Source organism: Myodes glareolus, chromosome 24, assembly GCF_982192425.1.
Source record: "Myodes glareolus chromosome 24, mMyoGla1.1, whole genome shotgun sequence".
Lineage (NCBI taxonomy): Eukaryota > Metazoa > Chordata > Mammalia > Rodentia > Cricetidae > Myodes > Myodes glareolus.
Window position 1 is genome coordinate 36,542,834 of NC_142049.1, and position 13,387 is coordinate 36,556,220.

General features: G+C 41.5%; 3 non-coding genes across 3 annotated transcripts; all 3 read right to left on the reverse strand.

Annotated features, from left to right (window-relative positions):
- Positions 1–1,701: 1,701 nt before the first annotated feature.
- On the reverse strand, positions 1,702–1,765 carry LOC148118105 (small nucleolar RNA SNORD109A). Its single transcript, XR_015736508.1, has one exon. It is a non-coding gene; the product is annotated as a small nucleolar RNA SNORD109A (small nucleolar RNA).
- A 2,575-nt stretch (positions 1,766–4,340) lies between these two features.
- On the reverse strand, positions 4,341–4,405 carry LOC148118106 (small nucleolar RNA SNORD109A). The gene has a single exon (XR_015736586.1). It is a non-coding gene; the product is annotated as a small nucleolar RNA SNORD109A (small nucleolar RNA).
- A 6,694-nt stretch (positions 4,406–11,099) lies between these two features.
- Positions 11,100–11,163, reverse strand: LOC148118107 (small nucleolar RNA SNORD109A). Its single transcript, XR_015736509.1, has one exon. It is a non-coding gene; the product is annotated as a small nucleolar RNA SNORD109A (small nucleolar RNA).
- Positions 11,164–13,387: the final 2,224 nt, after the last annotated feature.

Here is a 13,387-nt window from a genome sequence, read left to right on the forward strand (position 1 = left end):
GGAAATAGTCAAGAGTCCCAGGTAACCTTGGGTGCATGGGGTGGGGTGGGAGGGTTGATGGAAGGGGAGAGGGTTAGAGAGAAGGGAGTAGGGGAGGAATGGAGAAAGCTCGGTTGACCGGGATGGGGGGAAGGGAGGAAGGATGAATGTGGGATCAGGGAAGAATATATTTCAACTAAGGGAGTCATATTAGAGTTTACAGGAAACTTGATTATATATGGGATCCCAGGTCCAAGGAGAGATCCCCAGATTGTTCTCTGGACAGAGGAGGGGGTGCCTGAACCGGCCTTGGCCCGTGACCATACTGATGAATATTTTGCTTATCACCATAGATCCCTCATCTGGCGTTGGATGATGATACAGATGGAGGCCCGCGTTGGAGCACCGAACTGAGCCCCCCAAGATCCAAACGAGGAGCAAAAGGAGGAAGAAAATGACGAAGGACTACGAGGGATACTATCACCCACTGATACAAGGGGTCGGATCTAATGAGAGTTTACCAAGGCCAGATGGACCGTGACTGAACGAGCATGTGATCCAACCAGATTCTCTGAATGTGGCCGGATTTTCTGAATGTGGCTGGCCTGCAGTCTTTCCGAGAAGCCATTGACAATGACACTGGGACTGGTTTCCTCTGCATATACTGGATTTTTGGGATCCAGTCTGTTTGGATGCTCACCTTCCTGGACCTGGAGTGAGGGGGGAGGAACTTGGACTTCCCACAGGGCAGGAGACCCTGACTTCCCTAGGGGACAAAGAGGGAGGAGGAGAGGGAGGGGGGAGTGGGAGGGCGTTGGGAGGAGGGGCGTAAATGGAAACTTTTTATAATTTAATAAAATTAAAAAAAAAAAGAATTCACTGATTCCAATGAAAGACCCCCAAGACCTAAAGCTGGCCTATTCTCATGGGAACATTCCATTTGCTTAGGAAAACAGGATATCTGAGGTCAGGGTGAGGACAGCCTCACCAGGCTGCAAAACAGGAGATTTTTGGTTAGATACCTGGCCTGGGAGGGGAACACCATGTTTGCTTTAGATGGGGTCAGGTCAGCTATTATCTGGTTTCTTTGATCCCGGCCAGGGGCCAAGAGATATCTGGTTTCTTTCATCCCAGCCATTGACCAAGGGATAACTGGTTTCTTTGATCCCGGCCAGGAGGCCAAGGGCCATGCCCTCAAATTCACCCCTCACTTCATTCAAACTGACCAATGAGATCCCTGTAACCATGCAACTGCTTCTGTACCTTGCTTCTGCCTGCCCCAACCCTATATAATCTGCCCCAAAACACAGACCAGGGTGCTTAGTTCTCCATGTGACTGCAGAACCCACAGGCCCAGTGTGAACATAAAAAAGACCTCTTGCTTTTGCATCCAGTGGGGGCTGAGCTTGGTTCTTGGGTGTCAGGGTTACCGAGGGGAGGACACCCGAATCGGGTATTTTACACCAACACTTTTGAGTCTTCCTTTCAGGCATGTAAAAGCCCATAACTTCAAATCAATGCACACTCTAGGGTCTAGTACAGTGATTTTCAAAGACAGAATATGGCCACAAAGAGCTGGAACTATGTCGCAGACAGCAAACTGTTCATCTCTCAAAATTTAGGAGATCAAAGACCGTCTGCACTATAACTGTCTTCCTTTAAAATGCAAGAGTGCTAGCCATTTACTGAAAGCATCACAGTGGTCAAGATGGTGACTTATCTGGACCTCAGAGGGGTTATTGTGAGTCAATCAGCGTCCTCAGAAACCTGTTGTCATCATCGATCCAGAGAAGGCAGCTTTTGACACATGAGCATCCCCAGTGATACTGGAAAGCAGTGAGAGATAGACTCTTTGGCTTTGAAGAGAAAGATTAGCATTGTGCAGCAGGCTTCTTTCTCAGGATCTCAACTGAGGTCAAACATCAATGAGATCACAAAGACATTTTCTCCTATACTTTAGAGCCCATTAGTAATCAAAAAATATCAGCTCTCTACTGTGCCTCACCAACAGAAAAAAAAGCTAAACATATCAAGAATTTTGATGAGTCGAATTTGATCCTGACAACTAGCTTCATGGACAAAAAGAAGACAAGGGTAAAATAAAATGCACCAAAAATATAAGGGTGTACTTCATATGTTTAAATTGCAAAACTGGTCCTGGATTTCTTGATTATCTACTCAAGGTGGAAGTTTTCAATAGTTTCATATTCCTGCTACTTCATTGTGTCATCCTTATCATCACCATCATCATCATCATCATCATCACAATCATCCTACATCATCATCATCATAGACATCATCATCATAATTAACATCAGGAAACCATCATTATCACCATCATCATTGTCTAATGCCTTGTCCTTCTCCCTATCTTCCACACAATTATTTCCTCAGTTTACCTTTATGGTTATTGCAATAATTCCCACAAGTTTCCAGGTTGCTTTCTTCATGAAATTTTTATCCTAACAACCTCAACTTCATGGCGTTCACTGTACTGTTATCACGAGAGAAAACCCAACAGAACCAACAATAATAGGCAATTATCACCAATGAATTAAAATTCAATTTTATGTTTGTTATGGAGTGTTCTGTGTTTCTGTGTCTCTTGGAACACCATGCTCTTTTATTTCATGAAAATCTGTAAAGGTTCCCCTTCAAGTTTCATATTAGGTAACTTTTATATAGAAGTCCAGATTGGTTGACACACTCTAATTTTTCAGAATTTAGATAAAATGCTTCCTGCCAAATATATATGATCAATCCACTATTTGGAGAGGCTCTCCATGAAATCAGACATGCTCAGATGCAACAGGAACCTGTTTTGAACCTCACAGGGAGACATTTCTGAATTCACATAAATTAAAGTCAGAATAGCACAACACTTATCTTGCTTCTCAGTGTGCTAAAAAGCTACATTCAAGGGTGGACTCTGTTGCAATTCTCAGGAAGAGGACTGCCCCAAAAGGGTGGAAAAGAAGGGTTGCGAGAATGGAGGTCAGGTGAAAAAGCCTAGGATCCTGAGGTGCTTGAAAAGTGAGCATCTTAAATTTACCATCCGTCAGAATAATTGAAAATGATACTAGTTTGAACAGACAGTTTTGAATATCCTTCACACACCTGAGGTCACTCAATTGATAAGTATGCAATCGGGGTCATATTTCTTTATCTTTTCAAGAGCTGGAGAGGGGAATTTCCAAAGAGACCTAGTATGTCAAAGAACTGCAGAGTGATCAACTTGAGGGCATGGACAGAACCAAGCCATAATGATTAGGAGAGTATGATCTTAGAAATTAGAATTTGCGCAGTCATGATGTCAAACATGTTGACTTTTAGAAATCCTCAGTGTTAGCAAACATTAGTGAGTCAAAAGACAGAGACTCAGTACGTACCTTTTCTGCACAAATAATAGAACAATCTCTGGCTTTCTGTCCTGTAACAGTAGAGAAATAAGTGTTATTTCTCTTATTTATACACATGAAAACTTCAGGTGTCTGCTGCATTCTTTATGCTCCTCGTGGGCATGTTTCCCATTAATTTCCCCAGGTGATTGTTTTGGACGCCTGGATGGAAGCAAAATGCTTGATGGACATTGGATATTTGTCTTTCTGCGAAATATATTCTTTGTAAAGCACTCAGCATGCAAATAGATCCAAACAATGTAAACAATGTGAAGGTCCCAATCTTTACAGAGGAGGCTGGTAAAAAGACAGACTTGAACTGGACTTTATCAAAAAGTTCTCTCAGTTTTGAATGAGAAATTATAATAGAAAGAGAGAACTGCTGAGAATATCCAGATCTGAAAAGCAACTTGTTATGGTGGCTGGACTGTGAGATTACCATTAGCATGTAGAATTGATGCACCACGGATGGAGTATGATCTATTCAGAGACAAAAAAGAGAAAAGGAATGACTCTCTCAATATGGGAAAATATCAGGCATTGCTGCCTCAATAGGGAAAGGCACAGGAATCAAAAAAGTCTCCAAATTTTGCAGTCAGGGTGGGCACGAGTCCTGCCATCTTTCTTGCCCTTGTCCCATTGTATATTTATGGCAAATTCATCAGAGGGGATCATTGAGATTCTCTGTAATGAATTCTCTGCTTCCAACTATTTTGAGTCTTTCTTTCCGACATGTAACAGTCCATAACTTCAAATTAATGTACACTCTAGGGTCTAGTACAGTGCTTTTCAGAGGCAGAATATGACCGCAAAGACCTGGACAGATGTCGCAGACAGACAACTCCTCATCTCTCAAAATTTAGGAGATCAAAGCCCTTCTGCACTCTAACTGTCTTCCTTTAAAATGCAAGAGTGCTAGCCATGTTCTGGAAGCATCACGGTGGTCAAGACTGCAACTTATCTGGACATCAGAGGGGTTATGTGTGAGTCAATCAGCATCCTCAGAAACCTGTTTTCATCATCGAACCAGAGAAGGCAGCTTTTGACACATGAGCATCCCCAGTGATACTGGAAAGCAGTGATAGATAGACACTTTGGCATTGAAGAGGTAGAACAGCATTGTGCAACAGGCTTCTTTCTCAGGATCTCAACTGAGGTCAAGCATCAATGAGATCACAAAGACATTTTCTCCTATCCTTTAGAGCCCATTTGTCATCAAAAAATATCAACACTCTACTGTGCCACACCAACAGAAAACAAAGATACAAACATCAATAATTTTGATGAGTCGAATTTGATATGGATAACTAGTTTCATGGACAAGAAAAGAAAAGTATAAATAAAATGCACCAAAAATATAAGGGTGTACTTCATGTGTTTCAGATTTCAAAACTGGTCCTGGATTTCTTGATTACCTACTCAAGGTGGATGGTTTTGATAGTTTCATGTTCCTGCTCTTTCATTGTGTCATTCTAATCATCATCAACAACATTATCAGCATCATCGATCATCATCATCATCTTTGTCATTATCATCACCATCATCATCATCACCATCATTATCATCATCAAAATTGTCTTATGCCTTATCCTCCACCCTGTCTACTACATAATTCTTTCCTCAGTTTACCTTTATGGATATAGTAGTTATTGCTACAAGTTTTCACATTGCTTTCATCATGAAATTCTTATCCTAACAACCTCAACTTCATGGCTTTCACTGTACTGTCATAATTTGAGGAAACCCAGTGAAACCAACAATACTAGGCAAATATCACCAATGAATTAAAATTCATTTTTTGTTTGTTATGAAGTGTTCTGTGTTTCTGTGTCTCTTGGGACACCATGATCATTTATTTCATGAAAATCTGCAAAGTTTCCCCTTCAAAATCATATTAGTTAAGTATTATATTGGAATCAAGACTGGATCCCCACATTCTTATTTTTCAGAGTTTAGATGAAATGCTTTCTGCCAAGCATATATGATCAATCTGCTCTTTGGAATGGCTCCCCTTGAAATCAGACATGCTCAGATGCACCACGAACCTGGACATCGGATAAAAAAGTTGTGAACCTCAATGGAAGACACATTTAAATTCACATAAATTCAAGTCAAAATAGCACAACACTTATTCTCGGTTCTTGCTTGTCGTGTGCTAGAAAGCTACATTCAAGGGTGGGCTCTGTTGCAATTCTCAGGAAGAGGACTGCCACAGAATAGTGGAAAGACATGTTGAAAGAGTGAAGATCAGATGAAAAAACGTTGGATTATGAAATGTTTGAAAATTTAGCATTTCACCTTAAGCATATTTCAGAAGGATTGAATATGACAGTGTCTTTAACAGACTTTTTTGAATATTCTTCACATGCCTGAGGTTACTGAATTTATAACTGTGAAATCAATGATAATATTCCTTTATCTTTTCACTAGCTCGAGGAGGAAATTCTTCCATGAGACCTTGTATGTCAAAGGTGTTACAGACTTGAGAACTTGGACCAGAAGAAAAACATAATTGTAGGGAGAGTATCATCCTAGAAATTATAGTTTGTGAAATCATGAAGTCAAAGATGTTGACTTTAATACAACTCCAGTGTTAGCAAAAATTAATGAGTCATGAGATAGAGACTCATTGCTTACCTTTTCTGCCCAAAGAATAAGGTAACCTCCAGGATTCTATTCTGTAACAGAAGAGAAATAACAGTGATCAGGGATGCTAAATTCTCTACACCATGCTGTCTGCCTTGTTATCCACATTATGCAGACTACGTAGCATAGCCAATCTTTCCAACAAACATGTAACTGTTTCTTCTTTCCTATCATCTGGCTTGTCTTACAATGCCACCTTTCCTTCCTGATTGCTTCTACTAAAGCTTCCATTCTCTGTCCTCTAGACAAAACCCTTATAAAGAGGAGAGAATTGTTTTCCCATTGCAATTCTAGTGGCCGATGTACAGGAGCATTTAGAGGACTTGGCACATATTGGTCATACTCATTTGTCCTGACATCGTCTCTTCCACAACTCCAAGCAAACTGTTTCTGTTTAAAAGGAATGAAGCCTGTCAATAGTGCTATTATCATGAGATAAAACACAGTGGAATCCAAACTAATAGCCAATTTTCACCAATGATATCAAATTCAATTCTTTGTTTGTTGGTTGTTTGTGTGTGTGTGTGTGTGTGTGTGTGTGTGTGTGCCTTTTGTGACACCATACTCTTTTATTTCATGAGAATTTACAAAGGTTGAACTCAAATGCCACATATGGTTATTATTATATTGGAATTGACCCTGATAATTTCTGTTCGCTTTTGAATTCAGGGTTGTTTTAAATCCTTCTCTTTTTCAGTTTTAGGGTAAAATGTTTTTCACTAAACATATATGATAAATTTCCATACTGAACAGGTTCTCTTTGAAAGCAGACATGTTCAGACACACCAGTATCCTGGAAATCTCACAAAATTGTTGTGAAACTCAGAGGAAGTCATTCCTGTATTCACATAAATTCAAGTCAGAGTAGGCAAACACTTATCTTGCTTCTCGCTTTGCTACAGATCTACATTCCAGGATTATCACTGTTGCAATTCAAAGCAAGAGGACTGCCCCAAATGGGTGGAAAGAAATATTGGGTAAATGTAGGACAGGTGAAAAACCTTTGGAATCATGTGTTGCTTAAATATTGAGCATCGTAAATTTGCCACGCCTCACAATGATTGAATATGATGGTGGTTTCAAAAGATAGTACAGGCCCGCCTGCCATCCTGGCTTCCATCCAGAGGGCCATAGGAGGTGTGAGTTTGCTTCTGGCCAGTGGCAGGGGCCCGGTGAGGAGGAGCTCAGACTTTCCTTGACCCCATAGACTCCCAGGTCACCCTGCAGTGCTGGCTCCACCCTGCTAATCTCTACTGCCTGCCATGCCGGCTTCCATCCAGAGGGAAATCGGAGGGGTGAGTTTGCTTCAGGCCAGCAGCAGGGGCCTGGTGAGGAGGAGCTCAGACTATCCCCAATCCCATAGACTCCCAGGGCACCCTGCAGTGCTGGCTCTACCCTGCTAAGTTCTCCCGCCTGCCATCCCAGCTTCCATCCAGGTACAAATTCCTATATTTCTCCCTTCCCCCTGGGGTTAAAAAATTCCCCAGCTCAGTTGCCTTGTGCTCTGGGCCTGGGCTGTAGGCGCATCCCAGCAGGAGGCAGTTCCTGGGCCTTAAAGGCCTCCCTGAGGACAGGTGGACCTGGTGTCAGCTCAGCGACATTCCTGACCAGCAAGGGGCACTGACTTCTAGCAGAGGGCCATCGGAGGGGTGAGTTTGCTTCTGGCCAGCAGCAGGGGCCTGGTGAGGAGGAGCTCGGACTTTCCCTGAACCCATAGACTCCCAGGTCACCCTGCAGTGCTGGCTCCACCCTGCTAAGCTCTCCTGCCTGCCATCCCAGTTTCCATCCAGGTACAAACTCCTATATTTCTCCTTTCCCTACTGGGGCCATAAAATTTCCCCAGCTCAGCTGCCTTGCGAGCTGGGCCTGGGCTGTAGGCACATCCCGAAAAGAGGGAGTGCCTGTGCTTCAATAGCCTGCCTGAGGAAAGTTGGACATTCTGTCAGTGAAGTCCCTGCCCACCAAGGGAACCTGACCCGGTACCAGAAGTTCCAATAGAGAGCATTTGAAGGAAGAGATGGTCAGATGCCAAGGCAAGACCTGGTCCAACTATCTGAAAAACAGCATGAAAACACCAGATCCCAACGACCCTACAATAGAAGGACTTGAACACCTTAACCCAGAAGAAGTGGGAAAAAGTGCCATTATGAAAGTAATGGAGTCCCTTAAACAGGATATGAATAACTCCCTTAAAAATTTGGATGAGAAGTATAACAAAAAGTTTGAAGAAATGAGTATAGAAATGGATGAGAAATATAACAAAAAGTTTGAAGAAATGAGTAAATCCATGAATGATACCCTGAGAAACCAAGAAAAAACAATCAAACAGGTAAAGGAAACAGTTCAAGAATTGAAAACTGAAATGGAGGCAATGAAGAAAACACAAACCGAGAACCGGCTGGATATGGAAAACCTAGGTAGATGAACAGAGACTACAGAATCAAGCATAACCAATAGAATACAAGAGATAGAAGAATGAATCTCAGAGTCTAAAGATATCATAGAGAAAATAAATGCTCTGATCAAAGAAAACAGCAAATCCAACAAATTCACATCACAAAACATTCAAGAAATCTGGGACACAATAAAAAAAACAAATCTAAGAATAATAGGGATTGAAGAAGGAGAAGAACTGCAGATCAAAGGCCCAGAAAATATATTTAACAAAATTATAGAAGAAAACTTTCCCAATCTAAAGAACGATATTCCTTTTTTTGTGTGTGTGTGTAGTAGAGTTAGTGTGTATCTCTTCTTTGAGTTGTGGTTGTGAAGAGTCGCTAGATGTCTGGGTTATTGTAGGCAGTGATGACAATGTTGAATTCCTTGGGTTGCGCTTTTCCTTCTTCAATCCCTATTATTCTTAGATTTGGTTTTTTTTATTGTGTCCCACAATTCCTGAATGTTTTGTGATGAGAATTTGTTGGATTTGCTGGTTTCTTTGGTCAGAGTATTTAATTTCTCTATGGTGTCCTCAGAGTCTGAGATTCTTTTTTCTATCTCTTGTATTCTGTTGGTTATGCTTGTTTCTGAAGTCTCTGTTCATTTACCTAGATTTTCCATAGCCAGCCGGCCCTCGGTTTATGATTTCTTCATTGACTCCATTTCAGTTTTCAAATCTTGAACTGTTTCCATTACCTGTTTGATTGTTTTTTCTTGGTTTCCCAGAATTTCATTTACGGATTTACTCATTTCTTCAAACTTTTTGGTATATTTCTCTTCCATTTCTTTACTCATTTCCTCAATCTTTTTGTTATAATTATCTTCCATTTCTCTCCAGCAGATTTTCACCTCCTGTTTAAGTTCCTCTATTATTTTCATATAGATTCGCTTAGAGTCATTTTCTTCTATTTCTTCTGGAGTAGGGTGTTCAATTCTTCTCATTTCGTGCTCCCTGGATTCTGGAGATGTCATGTTGCCTTTCAGGTTATTGGAGGAATTCTTGCATTGGTGCCTGCCCATCTCCACCTCTCTGGATGAAACTCCTCAGCACTCTCTGGATAGAACTCCTCAGCACTCTCTGGATAGAGCTCCTCAGCACTGCAGCTGGGATAGCTGGCATTCCCAGGGGCCAGGAGACAAGAGTGCAGTGGCAGTGGAGGCAGGGAGGGGTCTGGTGAAACACGGAAGACCCTGCCACAGAAGCTGAGTGGGGAGGGGCTGTGCTCTCTTCCCGGGCTGGCCGCCCAGGCTAGCACCCACTCACCTCTCCAGGTAGAAATCTTCAGCACTGATACAGGGGTAGCTGGTCTTCCCAGGGCCCAGGAGACAAGAGTGAAGCGGCAGTGGGGGCAGGGAGGGGTCTGGTGAAACACGGGAGACCCTGCCTCAGAAGCTGAGGCGGGAAGGGCTGTGCTCTCTTCCCGGGCTGGCCGCCCAGACTAGCACCCACTCACCTTTCTGGGTAGAACTCCTCAGCACTGCTACAGGGATAGCTGGTCTTCCCAGGGCCCAGGACACAAGTTCTGTTTCAGAAGGATGTTTGTCATTTGAAGAGAAGGAGGTGTTCTCCCTTCGAATTCCCTTCCCATGTTCAGTGTTGGTGATCTTAGCCAATCCCTTGATCTTTTCTGAAACCTAGGGATTTTCTTTCATTGTGTCTGTGTGTTATATGAAACCAATCTCTGAATCAATTTCTGTTAGATGGGAATTGGTTGCTGAAAGAAGTGCTTGCCTCCCCCCGTTATACATGAAAACTTCAGGTGTCTGCTACATTCTGTATGCTCCTGATGGGCATGTTTCCCATTTGTTTCCCTAGGTGATTGGTTTGGAGGCCTGGCTGGAAGCGAAATACTTGATGGGCATTGGAATTGTGTCTTTGTGCAAAATATACTCTATGTGAATCTCTCAGCACTCAAATAGATTCAAACAATGTAAACAATGTGAAGGTCCCAATCTTTACAGAGCAGGCTGGAAAAAAGACAGATTTGAACTGGACTTTTTCCAAAAGTTCTCTCAGTTTTTCTAATGAATAATTATGATAGAAAGAGAGGATTGCTGAAAATATCCAGATCTGAAAAGCAACTGGGTATGGTGCCTAGAGTGTGAGATGACCATTGGCGTGTAGAATTGATGCACCATGCAGGGTTTATGATCTATTCAGAGGCAACAAAGAGAAAAGGAATGACTCTCACAATATGGGAAAGAAGCAGGCATTGCTGCCTCAATTGGGAAAGGCACCGGAATCCAAAAGCTCTCAAAATTTTGCAGTCAGGGTGGGCACAAGTCCTGCCATCTCTACTTGCCTTTGTCCCATTGTATATTTATGGCCAATTCCTCAGAGTGGATCATTGAGATTCTCTTTAATGAATTCACTGCATCCAACTCTTTTGAGTCTTTCTTTCAGGTATGAAACAGCCCAGAACTTCAACTCAATGTACACTCTAGGGTCTAGTACAGTGTTTTTCAGAGACAGAATATGGCCACAAATAGCTGGACAGATGTTGCAGACAGACAACTGCTCATCTCTCAAAATTTAGGAGATCAAAGCCTGTCTGCACTGTCACTGTCTTCCTTTAAAATGCAAGAGTGCTAGCCATTTACTGAAAGCATCACGGTGGTCAAGATGGTGACTTATCTGGACCTCAGAGGGGTTATTGTGAGTCAATCAGCGTCCTCAGAAACCTGTTGTCATCATCGATCCAGAGAAGGCAGCTTTTGACACATGAGCATCCCCAGTGATACTGGAAAGCAGTGAGATATAGACTCTTTGGCTTTGAAGAGGAAGATCAGCATTGTGCAGCAGGCTTCTTTCTCAGGATCTCAACTGAGGTCAAGTATCAATGAGATCACAAAGACATTTTCTCCTATACTTTAGAGCCCATTAGTAATCAAAGAATATCAACACACTACTGTGCAACACCAACAGAAAACAAAGATAAACACATCAAGAATTTTGATGAGTCGAATTTGATCCTGACAATGAGCTTCATGGACAAAAAGAAGACTAGTAAAAAATAAAATGCACCAAAAATATAGGGGTGTACTTCTTATGTTTCAAAAAAACAAAACTGGTCCTGGATTTCTTGATTATCTGCTCTAGGTGGAAGTTTTCGATAGACTGGACTTTAAGCAACTCCACTTAATCCCAAGAAAGGGAACAGCTTTGAAAATGTAATGTGTGCAATACTTATTTCTCAGAAGTATAGGAAATGAAAACATTACCTAAACTGGTAGATGACAATCATCAATTCCTTTCCTAAGTTCTGTTTCAGAATGATATATGTCATTTCAAGAGAAGGAGGTGTTCTCCATTCGAATTTCCTTCCCATGTATAGTGTTGTTGATAGTAGCCATTCCATTGATCTTTTGTGAAACCTAGGGATTTTCTTTCATTGTCTGTGTGTGTGTGTTTGTGTGTGTGTGTGTGTGTGTGTGTGTGTGTGTGTTATGTGAAATCTACCTCTGAATCATTTTATGTTAGATCGGAATTGGTTGATGAGAGAAGTGCTTGCCTCTCCCTGTTACACCTGGAAACTTCAGGAGCCTGCTGCATTCTTTATGCTCCTCGGTGGCATGCTTCCCATTGGTTTCTTCAGCTGATTGGTTTGGAAGCCTTGCTGGAAGCGAAACGCTTGATGGACATTGGAATTGTGTCTATGTGGCAGCTATATTCTTTGTGAATCTCTCAGCTTATAAATAGATCCAAAGAATGTAAACCACGTGAAGGTCCCAACCTTTACAGAGGAGGCTGGAAAAAGACAGATTTGAACTGGACTTTATCAAAAAGTTCTTTCAGTTTTGAATGAGAAATTATGATAAAATGAGAGGATTGCTGAGAATATCCAGATCTGAAAAGCAATTGGCTCTGGTGCCTAGAGTGTGATATGACATTGACATGTAGAATTGATGAACCATGTAGGGTGTATAATCTATTCAGAGACAACAAAGAGAAAAGGAATGACTCTCACAATGTGGGAAAGTATCAGGCATGGCTCCCTCAATTGGGAAAGGCACAGGAATCCAAAAAGGTCTCCAAATTTTGCAGTGAGGGTGGGTACAAGTCCTCCTTTAGAGTCCATTTGTCATCAACAAATATCAACACTCTACTGTGCCACACCAACAGAAAACAAAGATAAACACATCAAAAATTTTGATGTGTCGAATTTGATATGGACAACTAGTTTCATGGACAAACAGAAGACAAGTATAAAATAAAATGCACCAAAAATATAGGGGTATACTTCATGTGTTTCCATGGACAAAAATGGTCCTGGATTTCTTGATTATCTACTCAAGATGGAAGATTTTGATAGTTTCATATTCCTGCTACTTCAGTGTGTCATCCTTATCATCACCATCAACATTATCAGCAACTTTGATCATCATCATCATCTTCGTCATTGTTATTATCATCATCACCATCATTATCATCATCAACATTGTCTTATGCCTTATCCTTCACCCTGTCTAACACACAATTCTTTCCTCAGTTTACTTTTATGGACATGGCAGTTATTCCCACAAGTTTCCAGGTTGCTTTCATCATGAAATTCTTATCCTAACAATCACAACTTCATGGCTTTCACTGTTCTCTAATCATGAGAGGAAACGCAGCGGAACCAACAATAATAGGCAAATATCACTAATGAATTAAAATTCATTTTTTGTTTGTTATGAAATGTTCTGTGTTTCTGTGTCTCTTGGGACACCATGCTCTATTATTTCATGAAAATCTGCGAAGCTTCCCCTTCAAGTTTCATATGAGGTAACTATTATATAGAAGTCCAGATTTGTTGACACACTCTTATTTCTCAGAGATTAGATGAAATGCTTTCTGCCAAGCATATATGATCAACCTGCTCTTTGGAGAAGCTCGCCATGAAATCAGACATGCTCAGATGCACCAGGAACCTGGACATCTGACA